Here is a 24,006-nt window from a genome sequence, read left to right as displayed (position 1 = left end):
GAGGGATAGGTCTCTTGTAAGGGGTTTTGTGGAATTACAGGTTTTGCACACATTTATGAAACCACTCTGAATAAGGTTGTTTGAAGCCTTGTAAACTAGCTAGATGCTGAGTCTATGTAAGATAGAAAAGAGAGAAATAGCTTTAAGTCATTCTGTGTAGGTCATGGAACTCAGGTGCTTGATTTTAGTAGTGACAAAATATTGTTTTTTTTCACGTCAGATCAAGTGTTTAGGCAGGTTCGTGCTGACATGAGCATTATATTCTATAACTGGCTTCATAACTAAGAAGCATGGAAGAATGGTAACATCCTTAGTATCTAGATGGTATACTGTGGTAATCAAATAGGCTAGGTAGAAGGATTTTCTAATGACATCAGATATGTTTTGCTCAAATTAGAGTTTATTGTCTACAGAAGTGTCTAGATCTCTAATAAATATTAATTTAAGGAAGGTGTCATATATGTATATGTATATATATATATATATATATATATATATATTTATATATATATATATATATATATATATATATATATATATATATATATATATATATATATATATATATATATATATATATATATTATAGGTGCATGGAAGATCATTTTTATCAGTGGAAATGATGCTACCCTTTTAGTAATTGGCTTGAGACCATGGTACTGGCACATGATGGCCATTTACAATGCCCTCATAAAATAGCCATTAAAAACATCATTGCAAGTACTCTTGTTAATTCAACAATTCTGCATAGCTGAGGAACTGAGTACCTGGTCCAGAGCAGAGCTGTATGCTTTTCTATTTTAAACTTTTTTTTAGAAGAGCTGCTCCATCAGAGATTGCTAGTATAGTGTTGTTACTAGAATAGCTCTGTATAGATGGGGGATTGAGTTGAAAACCTGGTTCAGAGAAGAGCTGCACAATTTTCTAATTTTAACTTTATTTTTATGAGAAATTATATAACATTAAGGTCTACTATACAGACAATTTAAAGTTGCTCAGTAGTAAAAGTAATTTTCCTGAAGTGTTTTTGTGTTGTAAAACATTGATCCAATGAAGCTCTTTAATGGTAATGGCCCTTCACAGCAGGAGGACTGAGAACCTGGCTCAGAAAAGAGTTGTGTGCATTTATGTTTGACATTGCTTTATGAGAAATGTTGTACTGGTAGAACTAGCATTAAGGTGAGAAATGATTATTCTTTTGGGTTTGTATGAAGCTGGCACATTATAGTCAATATCTGCACTCATTCCCCAGGATTCACTAATCTTCAGTGCAGGAATAAGTTATTCCTGCATGGAAATGACTGTTTAAGTGCAACATGGCAGAGCGCCATGCATATTTATGAAGGCGCGCTGCCTGTGCTCCTAAACTAACATGGAGCCATGGACGAGTGCAGAGGGAGTGTCTGGGAGCAGAGCTCTCACAATATACATGCCCCCTGCACTCAAGAATTGCTGTTCGGCAATTAAAATGAGCAAGAATACTCATAGCTCCCCAAACACATCAGGATAGCTGCAAAATGTACAGATGCATGCAGAAATCTACAGCAATATGTTAAATCTGTCCTAACATTTGTTCTCTCATCATTTCTGGGTTTGTCTAGAGTTTGCACTCCTAGAGGTTGAGAGGTATGCCCACCGTGAAGCAGAAAGCTAACAAAATAAAAGGTGTAGCAGTAGTAGGGATATTTGTGAAGGGTATAGATAAAAGAACACTACAAGATTTTTTTTTATAAAAGCGATAAAGTTTAACCATAGCTGCGTGGGTGTGCTCATTGCTAAGGTACACATAGTCCAGCTTAAACAGCACAAGATGTTAAATAGCAAAATTCATTCAATAGCAGCAGTACTGCTATAGTGTAGGGGTTAGAGCGTATGCTTTGCAAACAGTCATTCCTGGTTTGATCCTCACTATAACAAATTTCCATTTTACATGTGAAAGCAAGTCATAAACAATTATTTTGTGTATAACCTACTAAATAACATATATTTGTGAACTGGAATACTGCATTAAGTCCAGATGTGAGGTATCATTGTAATAAAGTGGTAAAATCCCCCGATAAACACAAGTGCCCCATACAGTATTCTTACACATGAATCAGGGATACTAAACACATTTATGATATGTAATGAATGATAAATCAATGCCATACTACAAGTAGTGTGTAAAATTAAAAATAAGCAATGCTAAGCATTGCACACCTCTTTTCATCACCCCTTTTTCTTGCCTTTTAAAGAAATCGGCATGTAGGTAAGTGGGAGTAAGCACTTTTTAGCAGTACTAAGCAAGTTTAAGGCTGTTTGCACAAGGGTAAGCAATGCCTACACAGAATAAGCAATTTTGAGGCTAACTCTTTGTAAGCACATTTACCTGGTAGTTAGTATTGCTTACTGTTGCGCAAACCCGTGCAACCCTGCTTACAACAGCTTAAAAGTGCCTTAGTCACTCTGTATCCAGCAGACCTTGTTCTGCCCAGCAACAAAATAATCACCCTTTGCAAGTCTCAAACCTAGGATCCTGCACACCATAGCCACAGTGATTTACCACTATGCCATATCAGCTGTACATAAACTTGAGGTATACTCAAACAGATCCTCACTATAGCAAAATCACATTTTACATGTAAAAGGAATTTATAAACAATTTTTTGTGTATAACCTACTAAATAACATATATTTGTGAATTGGAGTACTGCATTAAGTCCAGATGTGAGGTGTCATTGTAGTAAAGTGGTGAAATCCCCCGATAAATACAAGTACTCCATACAGCATATGTACACATGAATCATGGTTACTAAACAAATTTATAACATGTAATGAATAATAAATCAATGCCAAACAGCAAACAGTGTGCAAAATTAAAAACAAGCAACGCTAAGCATTGCACACCTCTGCTTAGCAGGTGTAAGCAATGTGTAGCCCAGCTAAATATATTTGCCCATTGGTATGCCCCTTTAAGCAATGCCAACATTAGGTAAGCAGGTTTGCCCATGGCTTAGCATTATCAAAACTGTCCAATCACGGCAAAGTGTGGGAAATCGGCCCTATTTAAACCCCACAGGTGGGAATACATCTCATAACTGGTTGCAGCTTCCTCCTGTAGGTACAATGGCCGATGTTGGGGAAGGCTCGCACTTCCGAGCACAGTGCTGGGGCATACAGGAGTCTAAGGTCATGGCAGGACTCCTGGTAAAAGACAATGAAGAAAGACTGCTGCAGGGCCAGTACCAGGGTTCACAATAGAAAGCGGAAGCCTGGGACCATCTCGCCCGTGACCTCACCAGTGCCACTGGCATCCCTCAAACTGGTGAGCAGGTCAGGCATCACTATGCTGACCTGAAATGGAGTAAGAGGGAGCTCTTGGATCAGTGGATCCAGGAAGCTAGGTAGAGGGGTGGTGTCCCTGCAGTGTGTAAGTGCTCATTCCACTAACTGTTTAATAATTACCTATCCCATGTATATTATGGAGAGGTATGGCTAAATATTCCTCTATGTCTCTGACAGCTGCAGCAGAGCGGGCTGTGAATCAGGGAGCTCATGCGTGTAGGCTGCAAAGGCTGCGTCGTAAGGCAGGTTAGTAATAATTTTGCATGTACTGTCATAAGAAATAAATCTAAAAGTAGTAGAAAGTTAATTGCCAGTATAAAACATGTATTGTGTATGGAATATACTAAATAATCCAGACAATATGGCAGGAAGAGTCTCATATAGGTTGTATGTAAATGAAAGGGTAACAGCCTGGCAATAAAGGTCTAACTCCTGGACTGTTTGTGTTTACTCTGGTATCATATGGTAATGTAGTGTTGCATTCTCTTCATAGTACTGTTCTATTAAGCATTATTACCCATGCTGTGGTACATAAATAAAATGTGTAGGAATGTCTGTATATGTCTGTTGTAATCACAAGATCATATTGTACAACTGAGGGTGACTTAGAAAACAGTGAAAAGACACACAGCAAAAGCCAAATAGCACACTCTACTGTGATGTAAACTGCTGTGTTTTAGCACACACAGCCATGGCTTGAATCATGGGAGTGGTAGTAAACTGTATGCATAATCATACCCCTCAATTGTACAGAGCAGCGGGTGTGGACAGGAAGCTATCACCCATCGTCAGGTCCGGGGACTGGTGCGTAGCGAGCTCTGCAGGGAGTTTGTAGATCTGCTACACCAGCTTGAGGACCGCGTGGAACATTTAGATGGTCAGCCTGCCCCTCCTACCTAGCCCCCCGCACAATCACCTTCGGGGCCATGAAGTTGCAGTGGTGACTGCCCATGGGCAGGGACATCAGTCCCACTGTTTCCATTTGGGGGCTCATGGGCTTCCAATTTTCAAACACCCCTCCCCATCCAAGGTGTCTACACCCCCATGTGTCACATACCACTACTGTATTGTCTGTCTTGTCTGTCATCCTACACAACCTACGTCCCCAAATATACCTACTATCCTTCCCCACCATCCCACTCTCACAGTAAAAAAAAAATAAAGAAAAAAGGGCAATCTGTTCCAAAAATAATTCCGCCCCATACATAGCTGTCCATTTCGCACACATTTCCTCTGGACACATGCAATCTGGTGTAATTGGCTTCAGAACATATTATTGTTGTCGTCAACCCACTCTCAAGGATATGAGTGTCCAAATCTACCTCCAAATTCAATGTGTATGCACAGCTGTGGCAGAAATGGGCAGCTATGGACCTTCCCTACACCCGTCCTGCACATCCCTAGCTATTTTCCCTATTGTCTTTCCCTCTTTGTGCCCCATTTTCACCACTTTCCTATCACTCCTTTTTCTTTTCTTTTAAAGAAATTAGTGTGGGAGTAAGCAGGAGTAAGCACTTTTAAGCAGTACTAAGCAGGTTTAAGCCTGCCTGCGTGTGGATAAGCAATGCACACACAGAATAAGCAATTTTGAGCCTTACTCTCTGTAAGCATATTTAACCCAGAAGTTAGCGTTGCTTACCATCGTGCAAACCCACAGAAACCCACTTACAACTGCTTCAAAGTTCCTTAATCACTCTGTCTCCAACAGCCCCTGTTCTGCCGAGCAAAAAAATAAGCAGCACTTGCAAGTCTCAAACCGAGGACCCTTCACACTATAGACAAAGTGAGTTACCACTAGGCCATGTCAGATAAAAAGAAATCAGATGTTTTATCAAACATATCATTCTGCACAGTCATTCAAAATATTTATATATGTAGATGTATGTATATAGGTATATATATATATATATATATATATATATATAATATATGTATATATATATATATATATATATATATATATATATATATATATATATCACTTCATCGAACTGTGTATTCACCGACACTCACCTCTTGACACAATCCATCGACGTCATATCGACAATTCCGGTGCGATCTTCCCCCTCACAGGACCCATGGTAGCGCTTTAAAGGTAAATTATACAGAACCACGTGCACCCTGATCGGTGTTACACAGGAAGAAGCGCTACCATGGGTCCTGTGAGGGGGAAGATCGCTTAACGGAATTGTCGATGATATGGACGTCGATGGATTGGTGTCGAAGAGGTGAGTGTCGGTGAATACACAGTTCGATGAAGTGATAGGAACCCATATATATATATATATATATATATATATATATATATATATATATATATATATACATACACACACACATATATATATATTTTATATATATATGTATATATATATATGTATATATATATATATATATATATATATATATATATATATATATATATATATATATCTCACGCTCTCCCACATCCAGCACCAACAAATAAGTACACCCAAATGGTGCATTACTTCTAAAAGAAGAAATAAAACATTCTCCAAACAAAGACTTGGCTGAGTGCTGCCATGATTTTAATGTCCGGCTCAGAAAAAAACAGTTACTCAATACACAAACCTAGGTTTAGCCCCCTGGCGTCATCAGTGTGTATTGCAAAGGGGGAACAGTGAACAATATATACAGATTTCAATCAGCATAACTTAAAGACAGAATACACTTAATTCTTGGAAACACCAAAAAAACAAAATACCAATCATTACTATGAAAAATTATATAATATATGTTTAATTTAACTTAACACACTAACCAAGGTATGTTATAAACTGAATCTAATCACCAATGGTCATTAAGACCTGGTTTAAATAATGCTCCTAAATATATTATCCATTTCCTTTCATTTTCAGTTAAAATTATATGTTTACTTGTCAACATTAAATTGTCCCCTACAACCTGATCAATACCCAAAAAAATAAAATGTGCTCCTGTATGTATCTGGATAGGTTTGTACAAGGCGCTACGTGCTCTTTTACAATTGATATCACTGATATGTAATGCTATTCTCTGACGAAGAGATAAAGAAGTCTGTCCCACATAAAAAGCCCCACATGGCACACTGCCATATAGATCACCCATTGACTACTACAAGTAATCAGGTGTCTAATATCCTATACTTTTGGTGTGTTTATGGACATAAATGACTTTGTTTTTGAAACCACCTTGCAGTGAACTCTATGTCCACAATATGTACTGCCCAATATTCTACAGGCGTTATTTTCTATCCCCGGAATTCATGAAGCTTGCACCAGGTGCAGGCGTAGCATAGGCGGTATAATGCCAAATATAGCCACCGAGCGATTCGGGTACGATCCGATTCCACATGCACTACCAGTGTATGCCAGATCTGCGCAGCCCTCAGCACAGGTATGCTAATCACCCCATGCGCAGTACTGCACCATGCAAATGAAGGTACATAGCGATTCATGAAGTGGTGCAGGCGTAGCGTAAGCCCACAGAAATGTAAACCAACATAAAATGGTTTACAGTTTTCCAAACAGAGCATCGGAGCTATGAAAGCGGATCAGACTCATGTATTACAAAGTTAACATATGCCAATGGCTAAATATACAGCCAATGGCAGAAGAAACGATGCACAACACCTAAAAAACAACATTTAATGTCATGTCCACAGTAACGCAAAGTACAACCGCAGGGCATCTGTGCACAAATGGGAACACAAGGAAAATGTACACAAATGTCATAAAATTGCAATGTAATACAAATCATGATTTCACCATAATACTCAATGGTATGCATGGTACACCACAACCAAGCTGCAAGGGTTGCTAAGGGTCTGTGACAGTGTTCGGCGTGGTAACTATGAATTAGTAGTCAATGAAATGCAAATGAGGCAAGTAAGAGTGAATCGCAAATGTCCCGCCGGACTAAGGATGTACCATACGGTGCAGTGCTACAACACCGAGGAGTGGTTTGGAGGTATATATGACATCAGTAGTGGGGTGTGCCACCGTAGCTGTAAGCACATTGGAGCAATGCAAATCCGGCCTGCCCATTGCTAAGCAAAGCCGCAGGATAGGGGTGGGGATGTAGGCATAGCATCATTTAGCTGAGAACACATATGGTGCCCAAAAGCGCATGTGTATGCGGATGAAAACGTGCCCGAAACCCGGTAAGTGGACGCACGCGCCATGCACCATAGCTCAAACAGGAAGGTTAGGGGAAGAAAATGCTGCAGTAGGGTAATTGGAGTACAACTGAACAATTAACACCTATTAACTCACAGTGGGCAATCAACGGCAGCTAACAAGTCTGCTCACAGCAACCTGCAGAACAGGATAGGGGAGGTGTCGGATTGCAAAGAAAAGAGAACTGTCACAGCAGAGCAAAGCAAACCTGCAGTAGATCGGCCATAGAACACATGTCGTAAGATAAGCCAAGTTTTGGAAAGTACAAATGAAAGCAGGCTGCTGGATGCATGCCAGAAAATGGGAGGGGAAACGTTAAGAAATGTTAACGGAAGGGCAAGAGGTAATCCACGGCAGCCAAATGTAATTCCACACCAAAGGCACCACAATAGCAGTACCTGTGGTAAAACACATAAGATACTCTGTAGCTCTGATGGTACATACACACCCTATGACATCATCAGTGTTCACAGCACAATAGTATAAAGTGTGAAGGCACCTCACACACACCTGTGTATTCCCAAACACTGCACCATCGGTGTAAACAGATGGGGAACTTTTACAATGTACATGTTGGGAGCTGCCATAGCTGTGATTCATCACCATGTGGTAGAGACTGAAGGTGTTGTGGAGGATGATGCTGACAACCACCGCAGGCCCCGGAGGAGGAGAAGAGTGTTCAGACCAAGGGTAACCTACCAGTGGCTACATGATCTGGAGATAGTAGAGCATTACAGGGTGGACAGGGATATCTTACAGGAAATAGTTGAGCTGTGCCGGCCACTCCTGAGATCCAGAAATAACAGAGGGGAACCCATCCTAGTGGACACGTAGGTATGTGTAATCTTGCAAATACTAGCCACAGGTACCTTTCAAAGGCCAACTGGAGATATAATGGGGATCTCACAGGCATCAGCATCCAGAGTACTACACCAGTTTCTGGATGCTATGTTACCACATGCCAATGAGCATTTATACTTCCCCCGAACTCAGGAGGAGTTGGCAAGCAATATGCGTCCCTTCCACCAGGTGGCACACTACCCGGAGGTACTGGGTGCGACAGACTGCACGCACATACATATCAAGTCACCACCTGGTGAGCATGGTAGGCGCTACATAAACCACAAGAGATACCAGTCCATCAACTGCCAGGTCGTGTGCAATGCCCAGGGCATTATTATGGATGTGTGTGCTGGCAGCCCTGGAAGCTACCATGACTTCCACATCTGGCATGCCTCACGGCTGTATCAGGTATATATCAGGGGGGACATCCCACATGGCCACCTTGTGGAGGATGCTGGCACTGCACTGGAGCTGTGGATGATGACTCCCATCAGAAATGCACACACACCCATGCAAGAACGCCATAATGAGGCACACGCACAAACCAGAATCATCATAGAGCATGTGTTTGGGATGCTGAAGTCATGGTTCTGTTGCTTGGACATAACTGGTGGAGCCTTGCAGTACTCTCCAGGCACGTGTGCCCACATCTTCATAGTATGTGCCATGCTACATAATATGATCCTGCGGAAACAGCTGCACCAGGGACATAATGGTGAAGGCCCTCACAGCCCACAGCAATTGCCAAGGCTATCACTGGCACAGAGGGATTCAGACCACAAACACCCTGTGCCAGCCCAGGCAGATGGAGGCATGTCCAATATGCCCACACCTTGGCAAAGAGGGAATGTATAGCACATACACTGACAGTGTAGGCCCCCTACGGACTGACACACCTCTCCACCTGCACACACAGTAAACTGGATGGCACAGACACATAACCACCTGTAAATTGTAATGTATAGGTGGCCTACTGTGGGAATCCTACATAGGCAGCCCTCAACCATTGCACACACAACAGCTATTGGAACAAGGAATGTCAACACCTGAACAGTACACGCACCTAACAGCATATGTTGATACTGTATGTATAGGTTCCTTGGTACATCGGTAGGTACATGCTCGATTGTCAGAGGCCATTCATCAACCGAGGCAAACAGTGTCTGCTGCCGCCACCACATTGATTAACCAACTGTCCCTCAGTGGAGCAGAGCCAATTGCGGGATCCATGTGTGTAATCACTGTTCCCCACACACTCTGCATGGCTTACCTGGTGTGTTAATGAGGGGCTCCATATAATGTAATCAGGGATGTAGTGACAAAGCATGGGGAGTACCCATGACAGGTATCTGTCACCCAAGCATGCTCCACCTATGGTTGTGTGAAGGTGTAGCACATTATAGTGTGTGGCTCACTGTGACATACATTACCAATGCTGGAGCACATCCATTAAACATCATTTGGACATACCATTAATAGGTCTAATCCATATGTAAACAAACTGAGTTACACATTTGATTGCAGTATGGAGTAACAGCCATAGTACAGTCCACATACAAAACACCATAACACGTGTACAAATCCCAGATGTCCAAGTGGTAAATGTACTGACTGTCGTGCATGTTCCCAGTCCTACGTCCTGCAAGGGACGTTACATTATCCCGAAGGCACGAATAATGGATGTTGGATGCAGGTCATCAGATCAGGTTTAGCACGTCAGTGGGATTATGGGTTGGCAAGTGCTGGTAAGCATTGTTTAAACATGACTATACGGATATGTGCGAAACAGGGCTAAGCTTTTCTGAATATCGCGCAGATCACGGTCAACGATGTCCAGAACAGGTGAAACTAGCATTATTCACCCCTGTACTAATAGTGCCTGCTCTGAAGGGTAAAACGACCACTGCCAGGAGTAGAACATGCAATCATGTACACAATCACCTAACACTAAGCTACCTGAGATGTACCAATGGCAGGTGTGTATTATGACAGGTTAAAACACAAATGTGCAGAGTCCAGGAAACAGTATACACCGACATGTACACAATGAAAGGTGTGTTCTCCATCTCACTCTCTCTCTCTCTCTCTATATATATATAAAAAATATTGATAGAAAGGATGATAGAGAGATATAAGTTGATATATACGTATTCACCTATATCTGCAAATATATAGATAGGTCAACAACATGTACACAACCATGGATGTACAAATAAATAGGATACTGCCAACTATCGAATGTGTCACATACTGACACGCGTAATCATGAGGCTGAAAGACCGAAAGATCACAGTACCAGAACACTAGAACCGAGAGTAATATTATCACGATGTTAAGGGACATTTAGTTATCGCTGCCGGTGCTGCGGTCTAGGCAGGTACTGTGTTCAACTGTGTTTGTGATTGCTGTAGTCTATGTATGTGTGTGTTGAGAGTGCCATGTGCATTTCTGTGGGACTGTAATGTGTGTGTGTGTGTGTGTTTGCATCATGCGTCTGTTAGTGCTAACTCGGAGGTAGATCATTACGGTAGGTGTGGTCATAGCTGGCCGTAGGCATACGGTTACCACCTGTCCCACTTTAAGAGGGACAGCCCTTCCCTGGGCAGTTGTGTCCTGACAAAAAATATTAAAAAGGGCAAATGTCCGAGATTGTAGGACATAATTATGTCCCATATATTATGTAATAGTTGCATTAAATAGTTATACCTGTATCTAAAATACATAAATGTTACATGAAACATGATAAGTAGCTAAAGTGCTTCAAGAATAAGTATGTATTCAGGATAAAAGTATGTTCTATGCTGTGTACTGACCTTGGGTATGTGTCGGCCAGTAAACACTGATGTGTGTCCTGAAAATGTCCCACTATAGCCATTTGAAAAGGTGGCAACCCATGCCAAAGAGGTTCAGTCACCAACACAACTGCAATGAGTGCAAATATCTGTGACAGAAATACACGAGACAGCTGTCATTTAGTAACATTCCCTTACATATCGATGTATTTACAGAGGTATTGAAGTATCAACTTCACCTGCATGCTATATAGAAACCAATTAACAATGGCTCAATGTATAAGCCCGTAACAACCATAGTTTCTCAGTCTCCTAATTGATAGGTCTTCAATTAGGGAAGGAGCCCACACACATATATGGAATATGTAGAAATGCAGTCCCCACAAACCTGTATATGCTATGTAAACCCACCTACATCTTCCCCACACCCGAAACAATTGCAATACAGACTGTAGTAACATCACAAACATCCACTCACTCAAATACATCTGCAGAACCGTTAACATACCTTGTGATAGACACATTTGTAATGGCTCCATGTGAAATCGTAGCTGTTGTATAATGGAACAGATGGCAATGTTACAGGTTTTGTTTGCAGTAGTCCCTTATCAGATGGTTGAGATGACAGGTACACTCACATGTAGAACCACATACTCTAGCCGTCACACACAATCCACTGGGGACATGAATTCAAAATATCTGTGTCTCTCCAAATAGCAGTTGCAATTCCTCACAACAAAACACATACAGGCTGTCTCCCCGAAGGTAGGGCAAAAAGGCAACGCCCAAGTGGAGAATTCAATTATACCCCACTGTTGCCACGTAATTTGCGAATGGAGTAGCTGCACAGCTGATGTGCATGTAATAATTTACTCAGGAAAACCAATTGGTGGCAGGATACCGCATGTTACAGGTATCGACGTATATAAGGATGCCTTGCCATACATTCAAACCGTATGCTCATACCATAGAACCGTTTAAACAGTAAATGTGTAAGAGAGGTATTTACGAAGACTCAGAAACAAGGTATGTAGAACACTCAGTATGTCAGTGTATGTAGAGCCTGTTTTGTATTAATTAAAGTGTACGCAATGCATAAATTGGGAAAAGGTATTATGTAGTGATGTCTTGTTGAGCATAATAACGCTTGTAGAAATTGTGTGTCCTGCTGTGGGCCACAAGTTAAACATCTCATACACCACAAGGGATGCTACAGGAGGGCTTTAAACATAACAATTCCACACCACCTGCCGTCGGTGGTAGGGTTTGTCCAACAAGTATGTGCCATAGCAGGGGATAGTATATGTTGATATACTGTCACAGTAGGCATGTGTATGGACATATAACGAGAATAACATGCCTAAGGTAGTCCTGCTGTGCAAGTATGCTTTGCATTATGGGATAATGTTTAAAATATGTGTAATGTACAACATTGTAGGTAGATATGTCAGATAATTTACACAGCATAACTGTTATATCATGCAAACAAAAGGTATCGTCTATTGGCATGTACAATGCACAATAACAGGATACATATGGCTTGTAGTCACGGGACACTGTAACAGTATGATAGCTAACTGAAATGGAAGAGCTACTCAATTATCCATGCAAAAAGGACATGTAATAGCTTCACAGGTTCATAGTGAGGTACTATGCTGTCCGGCCAATTCCATGTGTAAGCCCAATGACAGTGTTTTCACCAGCAGCACCTCCCTAGGGTAATGTCCTGTCTGTGAACTGCAGAGCCATGTGTTACCTGCACCTGTGTACAGTACAGCCACTGTAGTGATCCCTGGTGTACATGTGTGTCTCCCATCCACCCATCGAGGTATCTCATGAAGAGTGCTAGTGAGAGTCCCTGCTTGATATACATAGGAATCATGTTCCAAAGCATGGTGAGTGTCCGGTTCAGGAATGTATCCCTCAAGCACGTCCCACTCATCATTGCGTTTGTGTACATATCCCTGAGCATGTTGCTCACAGTGGCTTTTGCTTATGTTGCTTATGTGGAGTATATCCATTAATATTGTTGTTGACATGGGCCCTGTATATTCAGCAGAGGTCACCCCTGAGTATGCAGTATGCAAATGTGTACAGTTGTGGTGTCTGTAGTTGTGCTGCATAGGTCATCCTTCGGAGGTCAACAATCCTCATGGTGTGTTAATGTTGTGGTATGTAAGGCCATTGCTGTTCTGTAAGGTACACCCCAAAAGGGGTGTTGTACACTTGAATGTGTGTCATACGTCAGGAGTATAGAGGTACGATGGATGCCTTTGTTCCAGCTACAAACCCATTACAGATTAGGGTGGCCACGTAGAAGGATATCCACGCCACATTGGCAATATGGTTTTCAAAGGAGTGGGTACTATATACGTGTCTACTAAGATCCCATATAATGTCACATGTATGTAGGGGACTACCATCTATGTGATAGTCAGTGGGTGATTGGTGTAATCCAAAGGGGATGTCTATGCACCTTGTGTCATGCAGCTTGAGGCCATGTTATCGACACCAGGTATCCATCACAGTGACACCCTTATGGAGGGTGTCTGTATCAGTTGGTGGATCAATCATGGCTCCTTGTTTGCAGTCATCTGGAAACCTATTTAGGGAAAGTCCCTCTGTTCTAGCCTGTACCTCAGGGAAGCATATACCGAACATGAGGGGCCCTATGATCGAGGACTGGGGTACACCAAGTGTAACTGAATTACAGTAGGTACTACTGTATGCTACCCTCACTGTGTGGGTCCTGTCTGTGAGCCACTTTGCATAACATCTCGAGACGTAGGGGTCGATGTGCAGGTGGATGTGTATGTTGTCAATACCAGAATGGAGAACGGTGCTGAAAGCCAATGAGAGGACAAGGTAGGCTGTGTGGACCCCCTTACTGTCATCAACTACCCTGGTAACTGTATCAAAGGAGTCCACCAGGTGTAGGAGCCATGGTCTGGGCCTAACAAATCCAACCTGGGTGGCATCAAAGGTCTGGAGCCAACCAATGTCTCTGTGAATGACTTCCATGATGATGTGCCCCATAGCCTTGCAGAACAGTCCAGTCAGGCGTATAGGGCAATAGTCCCTCTGGTCCATTGTGGCGCCAGCTTTGTGGAGTGTGATAACTGTTGCTGTGTGCCATTCAGGAGCCACAATGTCTGATACAAGGCTATTAGTGAATCTGGTGGCCAAGTGGGGAGCCATGTTGTTCTGAGGTTTGTGTAAATCACAGTCTGGGATGTTGGACGGTCACATGGAGTCTGTGTTCCAGGCCTTAGAAAGTGCAGGTTGGAACTGTGTAGTTGTGACCGCAGGGACTCTGCATTGTTCCTGTATAGATTTTGGCCCTGTAGGGAGTGAGAGGGTGTAAAGTTAGCATTGAACATATCTGCCAGGATGTTGCCAATATCAGTCGGTTCTGTAATGTTCCTGCCTAACCGTCGTATGTCAGAGCAGATGTGGGTATTGCCATTGAGTACTGACATACCTCCATAACGCTTTGTGATAGTCCTTGGAATGTGTCGCAGTAATGTTTACTTAGCTAGCTTTGGAGGATGTGATAAGGGATCCCGAATTCCTACTGAGGCTGACCAGTGAGCTGCCCCACCCATGGGATTGTACTCCACTTTGCAACAGCCTCCACCTTTTGTTGTACATCATGTCCATGGAATTGGACCCCCAGAGTGGTGCCCATTATCTGGTGGGTACCATCATGGCTCTGTTTGGGATAGCATGATCCATGCAGTCGTGTAAGTGTTAATGAAGTGCAGTGGTGTATGTTTCAGCATTTGTAAGTACATTGTCCATCTGCACGGGTGTCATGACATTTACTACCGCTGTCATAAGACGTCTGAAGTAGGCCTTGTAGAAATCTTGTACTGTGTATTCCGTGAAGGGTGTGGTGCCGGGATGTGGATAACAAGGGTGATTAGCACACGTTCGGAAACTACCAACGAGGGAATAACCCCAGGTGTGGAACACCAGTCACATGTTGGTAATGTCCATGTCTAGGATATTGATGGCTTTGGTGGTGGTGTGTATGGGTTGATCCAGCTGATTGGAGGTTATGAATCCCAGAAAGCGTTGGCCTAATGTGTCGGTACATGAGTAGGTATCCCAGTTAAGTGTGGGGTAGTGTCAGTCTCACATCAGTAGTTCCTGTCTGAACCCTACTATCCAGTACACCAAGAAATGAGGGCCGGTAACCGTGGGGTATGGTGTGGAATCCGTAACAAGTTACAATGTGTATAGCAGTTCTGGCCACAGTTAGTTGCACATGGATTACCTCTGATGCATTGTGCTAAGTAACCAGCCTGGAGGTGTGTACATCCTTGTGAAATATGGACACACCTCCGCGGTGGATGTTCCGGTCCTGGTTACATGACTGAAAGGTGTGGTCTTCATGTAACCTGTCAGTGCAGGTGTGCTCTCCGGAGCCTAGAGGCAGGTCCCAGTCACTGCAGAGATATCAAAGTGGTCCGTTATAAGGAGTGCCTCGCCTGAGTGCATTAGAGATGAAGATGTCAAGCATGGAGCAACAGTACCCCAGGTTTTGCTTGCCTGTTCCTGTTCTGGTGGTGAATGTTATTGGAAACTGTCCAAGACAGGCAGTATAGGAGCAGCAAGAGCCTTACATGTTATCTGTAATCCCAGGGCTGACAGGTGCAGGTCATCTGTGCCAAAGCATCGTGTTTTGTTGACCATGTCATTCAAAGCAGACAGATACTGGATGCCAGTGGAATGACAGCAGAAGCATAGGCAACTATTGAAGTGAAATATTCAGTCATTGTACAGTGGTATCAGTCTGGATGAATGCAGAATGCTTCTCAGGGCTTGGGCAATACCTTCTGGGCTACAAGACTGGAGAGCTATTGCATGTCCCTGTACATGTAGTCCAGGAAGTTACATCTCAGGTCAGTCACACTAACATGGAGAATAACAGTCAAATCATACCTGGTGAGGTGTGGCATGGGTGTATAAGTTATGTTGCGGATCCTGTTACCTGACAGCCAGATGTAAGCGACTATCACCTTGTGTAGCCTGCTGAGTGGGACATCAGTGTGACCGTCTACAGTGTCACCTATGACAGTATGTTGGGTATGTTATGACACCCTATTGGCTGTAGTTGATGGGCACACATGAGTCTATAAGTAATTGGTGTGTTTGGTGATGGGGGCTGCCTCTGTTGCCTACACAGAGAGTATGGAGAGGTTCTGCAAATGTTGTAGTCATACTATGTGTGGCCTGTGGTGGTGGAGATCTAGTGAGACAATGTGATGAGTGGGGGTGTGTTGTAAATGTTAAACATCCCCACATGAATGTCAGGTTCAGTCTGGGTTGGTGAGAGCATTACCCCCAGCATGGCTACATATGTGCATCTCCCACAGGCTGTAGTGTCGTATGTTGGGAGGTGAGCATTGACTGTGTACACAAGACAATTGCTTTATTGCCTCATGTTTGCCACAATCATCATATAGACAGGCAATAACACTGGTAAGTGACACTTGGACATGCCTGTATATTCAACCATGTCTCACAAGATATGTGAGTTACGTGTGTACAAGAGCTGCTGTACTGTAAGCAAGTTGGAAATGTAAGGACAGACAGTGTACTTGTAAGAAATGAGTTGGAATGGGTGCTATAGTAATTAGTAGCTCATGAAGTGCTTACATGTTCTGAACAAGTGCTGAGCATGAATATGCAATACAGATAGGGTGATGGATAATATAAACCCACTGCAACCCACAAGCAGAGACGCCACTCATAATTGGAGGCACTGCACTATTACCCTGCTGAGTATGGTCTGCAAGTCTATGAACATTTATCAATGCAGATGATAGCAGTACAGATGTAGATGACAGTATGGATGATTTCACACTGCATAGCATACCTGTGACAGGTCATAGGACATCACCCATACTGTGTTCCAGCTACACTGAGTATACTAGATGTACCTTTGTATGTCACAGGAGTGGTCTACCAGTGGCCTGTTGACAGAAGCAACACTACAAAAGGTGTCTGAGTGACATGTGCATATCACACCAGTGGCAGCTACAGTAAAACAGGGTTAATGTTTTGTACTCCCCCCTCATTGTAGCCCATACCATACAGACAAATGGGAGGCATCTGCGTATGTAAGGATGTGAATGGCCATGACCTAGGAGCAATAGCTGTCTCAGTGTTGTGGACAACATACAGAATGGGCTTTGTAGGTGAGATGCGTGACATATGTGCACAATCTGACAGCTGATAATAGTATTGTCACCGCTAGGTGAATAACCCTGTACTCATTAACTATCACCCAGGCAGCGGTCAACATTATGGGCACTATGTGTAAGGGATGGTGCTGTGCAGTTCACCTCCCTGAACTGGTGACGTCTCCAGGCCTATTAGGTAGTCATATGAGGCACCCATGTCATGACAGGGTGCCATCCATGAGCATGGAGATCATTGGACAGGCATACTCAGCACTCGGGTGACCAATATCGGATCAGATATCACCTTTAAGGGGTATTGGCCATGCGTGGATGGTGATACCAGCCTTCACAATCCTCACCTCCACTATGCAGCATGCTGGCTACCTTGCATAAAGACATGTGCTATACTGTGATGTTGGACATGCTACACGTACATATCCTGATCTGAAAGACATACGTCATGGACAGCCACCATCCTACTACAATGATCGCCACATGCTGGACAGATCCCTGTGCCCTACATGTTATATACTCCTGCCATACCATCCAACCCTGTCTATCAAAGCTGCACATGTCATCTCTGTCAAACATGGTGCGATGACTGCATGGTAGATGTATCATTAACTGTCTGGATCAGTAATGTGGCACTGATGCACCTGGCGGTGGCAAAATGGCTGTTGAATACAGCTAGAAAACCTTGCCCGTACATGCTATGGTTGATAACCATCCCTGCAAATAACGTCCGGCTAGCCATTGTCCCATGTGTATCACATGTGCAATACAGGCGATATGTGGCAGGATGTTGAACTGCTGTACAGTGCCATGTAGATGTATATGGCAAAACACATGCATGTAAAGGTTTCCAAGCGCATGTGTGCATTGTCACTGCTCATGTCCATTAAGGCAGTATGTGTTGATATGTGACATATACACAGCATCATGGTCAACAGCATTACTGTGGAAACATCCAGGCATGTGCTGATAGCAGGGTTGCCAGATTTCCAGCACCCCAGGTAGGGACAAAAAAAAAGAAGGTCTCTCACGGCAAGTGAACCACATTAAAGAACTGAGCTCACTCAGTAGCTCTGCACTAAACACAGAGCTTCTCGTGTTTAATGCATTGCAGTTCCGCATTCAACACAGGTAGCTCCGTGTTTAGCGATTTTTGATTTGCCCGTATACCGGCATATGGGCCAATCAAAATCACGAGCTAAACTCGTGTTTAATATGGAACACAAGAAGCTCCGTGTTTAGCAATTTTTGATTGGCCCGTATGCCAGGTATACGGGACAATCAAAAAAAAAAAAAAAAAAAAAAAAAACAAACAAGGCGGATGCTGGCCGGGATTTAAACCAGCAGGGCGGTACTCGGGATCAGGCTGCTGATATCGGGACAGTCCCGCCCAAATAGGGACGTCTGGCAACCCTGGCTGATAGGTAAGAACACCAGTACAAGCAAACAGACATGCCCACATTAAGACAGCATTCACATCGAGTTTGAGCAATGTAATGAGGTGACACACATATATGGTGATGATATCCAATGCACAACGGGTGTTACATGTGTGTGACACAAGCATGTCAGTCATGTCAGTGTCATGACGATTTGCAAAGATAACTGTTTATGTGTACTAGATTTAATACAAATGTATGTGCAGCTGTATCTCTGTACATCTCTGTGATACTGTGACCTGTCTCCATCATTATGTCTTCCAGATAATGCCTTATTCACGCCTGCCAGCATATAGCTGCCTGGAGGATGATGCCCTCATCCCGTACCTCTATGACAACTATGAGGTGTTGTTCAGCCGTGTGCCACAGCATGCCCAGCATTGTGATTACCTGTGGCAGGAACTACGCAGGAGGGTTAATGATGTGGGTAGCCATAACTGCACCTACCAGCAGGTGCGCAGACACTGCACGGACCTGATACAACATGCAAAACAGCATGCCAATGCAATCGCCAGGGAACAAGGTGGAACAGGTGGTGGGACACCAACCCAGCCCCCACTCACACACACCGAGGAGCCACTGGCCAGCCTGGGGACACCCTCAGAACAGCATCCACAGACACTAGCTGTCATTGTGGAGGTGGGTGTCTCCCAACCACTGATCCTGGAGTTGCCTGGTAAGTCACTACTGCACATATGACTGTTATATCCCATTTAGTTGCATGTGTCACTGTACAATATGTAATGTAACATCATATGCAAGGTATGTTTACACACATGCTACATAGTATAGTTTGCTACCCTGTGTATGCACAAATGTGCATACTATATGCTATTGTACAGGCGAATGTGTTAACATGCACAGTGCACCCTGTAGCTGTCATACAGTCATGGATAATGCTCCAACTGCTGTGTCACCCCTATACAGGTACCTCTGGCGTGCCGCACAGACATCAGTCCATTGCAGGTGAGACAGTTATCAGTATCAAGCATGTTAATGCATATATCTATTCGCCATGTGGCCAGTTAACACATGTACACATAATGTATGGTCCAGTCACGATATATAGGTCACATCTTTCATCAAGCACACTGGCTACCCATGTGCAATATATACAAACTAAATGAAACACTGACATGAAACCACAGTATCTGCCATTGCTAGATGTGTGGACAGCTGTGCATACAATGGTGGAGGTGTTGTTCAATGTAGGCATATGTACTATACACTGGAACAACACATGTGTGGTACACAAACAGTACCACACAGTGAGCTGGGATATGGGCAGCCCACAGGATTCACCATTGTGTAATATGCCCCTGCAATGGGTGCACACATTGTGATGTACCATCTGACAAGTCCCAGACATGTAGTATTCCAGCTGCAATATTGTCTCACTATCCGATAATACATACCCCACATACCAAACATACAACCCTTTGTCTGCATAACCCTGTAGACAGTGATGTATCTGACATCTATGGGTGTATGTCATATGGGACAACACAGACATGTGAGCTAGACGGCCATCACAAACATTTGGCCAACACATGTTCACACATGGCCATGGAGGATGGCCAGAGACATGTAGCCACACAGTAGATGTGATGTGTATACACCCTGTTGCATATTGTCCACACATGGTCCAACTATAGCCTTTGTTGAATGGTTGTATAGTTGATGTGGAACACTGAACATCCTAAAAGCCTGTGCACAGCTTGTGGAGGTGTCACTTAATTCGACCATATAAGATGTGTTGAACATCATGACTGTGTCATAGCATGACAGTAGTCACCTGTACAGCTTCCACAGACATAGACACCACATCAGGCCACAGATATCGTACATTTCCCTTGCTGCTGTTGGACATCACTGTCAGCCATACACCTCGTGTGTGTGGTACATAAATGTCATGTGGGACATGGTGTATTGACAAGTCTGCCATATGTGGACACGGTTGCCAGGCAGCTAAGACATGTTAGTAGTTGTGCAGGGGTGTCATCTGTAGGTCTTCCAGTGACCTGTCACATGACACAGCATGGTTTAGTGTGTATACAACTCAGCGACGTGGGTCACAATCCACAGTAGTTATGTCATGTGTTTGCACGCAGTCATGGCTATGCACTGTGTGTGTATTACACACTGTATAGCAATTTAGGCACCTCATGATGCCATGCGATGGCACAGTGTCTGTACTTCACACTGTACAGCAATATAGACGCCTCATACTACCCTTCAATGCTCATGCACATCTGCTAAAAGTGCTTTCTATCTGTAGGGCATATAGACAACACTGCAATGTGATACCCATTACACCGCTGTACATGTGTCAGGACACCATTGTGTCAGATATGTATGCATGTCAATGCACACATCAGCAGATTACATGTCATACTACATGTCAATGTCAAGGTCACATCAGCCATGTGTACTGTTAACCTGTGCTGGTCCACATGGTGTATCACAGGGATGCATGCTTACTACCCTGATTGTGTGAACTGCATGGATTTTGATATGACACCTGCTTGCTGTTTTGTGCAACCCATGGAGGTATGCTAACTACCACTATTAATGTCTGAGCTGCATGCTGTCTGCTGTATCACATGCATGCTGCATGCCGTCTGTCAAATCACATGCATGGTGTGTCTGTGTGTCTGTGTGTCTATTGTAATGTAGAGTCTTTCTTTGCATTCACAGGTGATGTAGGTGCATTACCCTCCTGTGGTCCATCTGATGTTAGTGTCCCCACAGATAATAGCAGTGATGAACATATGCATGAGGTACAGGCAGGGTTGTCAGGGGCTGAATCTGTGCCAATGGTTGCCATCCCAGCTATGTCCCCCTCTTCCCCACACACAGTTCTCATGCCAACACACACCCCATCACCAGTGGCCATAGAGGATGGACAGTCAGCATGTCTTAGCTTGGAACAGGAACATGTGGTGGCTACAGAAGGTGTGTCTCCACACCATGGTGTCAGTGTAATGACTGCAGATGTGCCACACAGGCATGTGGCCAGTGCTGCTCGTAGGAGGACCTCTGGCAGACATGCACCTGCAGGACAGAGTGCAGCAGCTGGTGTCACCAGATGCATGCTCCAGACTGTAATGGCGGCACAGGCATGTGCTGAACGGCAGAACACAGAAGGGCAGAGGCTTCAGAGGGCTGCTATCCATTCTTTAAACAACAACATCCAGGCATCGGCAAATGCTCAACAGCAGATCGCTGATGTTCTGGACAGGCGATTGGGTGACATGGTTGGAATTCTTGACCGTGGCATGGCAATCTGCGAGCGTGAGCTGTCTGTGCTGGAACATCTGGTAGGAGTGAGGCATAGGCGACGTGGACGCAGGCCAGCTACACCACCTGGTGAAGGTCAACGTGAATGAGCCACCTCACAAGCCCGCTCCCACAGTGCCGGTAGCAGTAGCAGTGCAGCTGGTGCTGCGCTGTCCACACCAGAACACAGCAGGCCACGTGGACATGGCCCTGGATGTTCCCAGCAGGGGCATGGTTCCAGTGGACATGTGTCATTGGACAGTAGCCAATCTATACCTCTGCCTGGTAGTGCCCGTGCAACCCCTGGCAGACACAGGTCACATGGCCATGGCCGGACACAATGAGCTGTACATCCTGGTCTGTACAATTTGGAGCTGTCAATAATACCCCTGTGTAGGCTGGACACATGGCAGAACTGTGTGCACACATACACGCACACAGCAGAAACATCTGTAGGGCACCACAACACCCACATGCATAACGACCACACATGTCCAATCAGATCACCAGCCTTAACCCACACACATGATGTCATCCACTGGTGCAGCCTATGCCCCTGGCAAACATTATCACCCTCTGCATATGATGATGCCTGTGCTGCATCCCTGTCATCCACACCATTGGTGCAGGGACATGCTGATATGGTCTGATGCACAGGGTGAACAGAATAGTGAGAAGTGCATATTACATTTGTTGTGTACTATTGGCACGCACCAGACATACCATGTAGTACAGGTTTAGAATGCACTGTTATATGTTCACAGTATGTGTCTTGGTAACAACAGTAACAGCATGTTGGTAATTATGCCCTGCTTCCCTCCTTAAGTCTAAGTGCATGTGCCATTACGTTACAGTGTTTCCAGCTAGAGTGCATTGTTGTATGTTCACAGTATGTGTTTTGGTAACAACAGTAACAGCATGTTGGTAATGATGCCCTGCTTCCCTCCTTAAGGTCTACTTGCATGTGCCAATAAGTAGCAGTGTTTGCAGTTTCCCATGTGTAAATGTGAAGTACTCACAGGCATCTATGGTGATACCAGCATGCTATACGTAGCCTCAACTTCACTGTTAGAAAGGCTACCATTCCACAGATGTCCACACATCTACTGATCCAGAAGCATGTGAGCTGTTTAATAGGCTACAGTGGCTAAAGATGTGACATCCATACCGGGTCACATCACAGGTATGGTGACATGGTGCGGGGGGTTTACACAGCGGTCTGGCTGATGTCAACGTTGAAGGCCAGTTGATAGCATGAGGCCTCACTGTGTAGCAGTAATACACTGTCACATTACAGGATGAGAACACGCACAGACATACACAGAAACACACAGTAACATGACCACACTCACGGGGTCAACAACACTATAACGCACACTTGATAGTGTTGAGGTGAGGACCCCTGCCTATGTGGTAATCACCTTCACAGTACTGTGCACCCACATGACGCGACACAGAGAATGAACATGTACAGGTAGCCAGTAAGGCTGAGACCGATGGCATCAACAGGGTAGTAGACTGCATCACTATGAGGGGTTAGGGATCCTGTCTGTTCTGTATGGTAGCATACATCCTCACTCCATGCACCAGACAGCCATACATACATACACACACACATACTGTGGAGTCCACAAATGTCATTCACAAACAGATAGCTGACATGTGTGATACACACACCACCCCTGCCTACGTCTTGCTTTCTACACTGCAGTATGTACAGATCTCTACAACAGTGTACAGGGGTGTGCAACAATTGGGATGTATTCCCCACCATACGTGGCATATATGGTCACACAATCAAACACACATGGCAGTACTGTGAATCATACACCTGCTATATGATGATATGTCTGACAGCCATGCAGCTGTATTGGCTGCATTATGTGTACCAATGCTACCTTCAACAATTGTGCTGCTATATGCACACGGGAGGACGTAAGTGTTACAG

Source organism: Protopterus annectens, chromosome 11.part0, assembly GCF_019279795.1.
Source record: "Protopterus annectens isolate FY-2018-M chromosome 11.part0, PAN1.0, whole genome shotgun sequence".
NCBI classification, from domain to species: Eukaryota; Metazoa; Chordata; order Ceratodontiformes; family Protopteridae; genus Protopterus; species Protopterus annectens.
The sequence above is the reverse complement of the archived record's forward strand: the minus strand, read 5'-3'. Positions refer to the sequence as shown.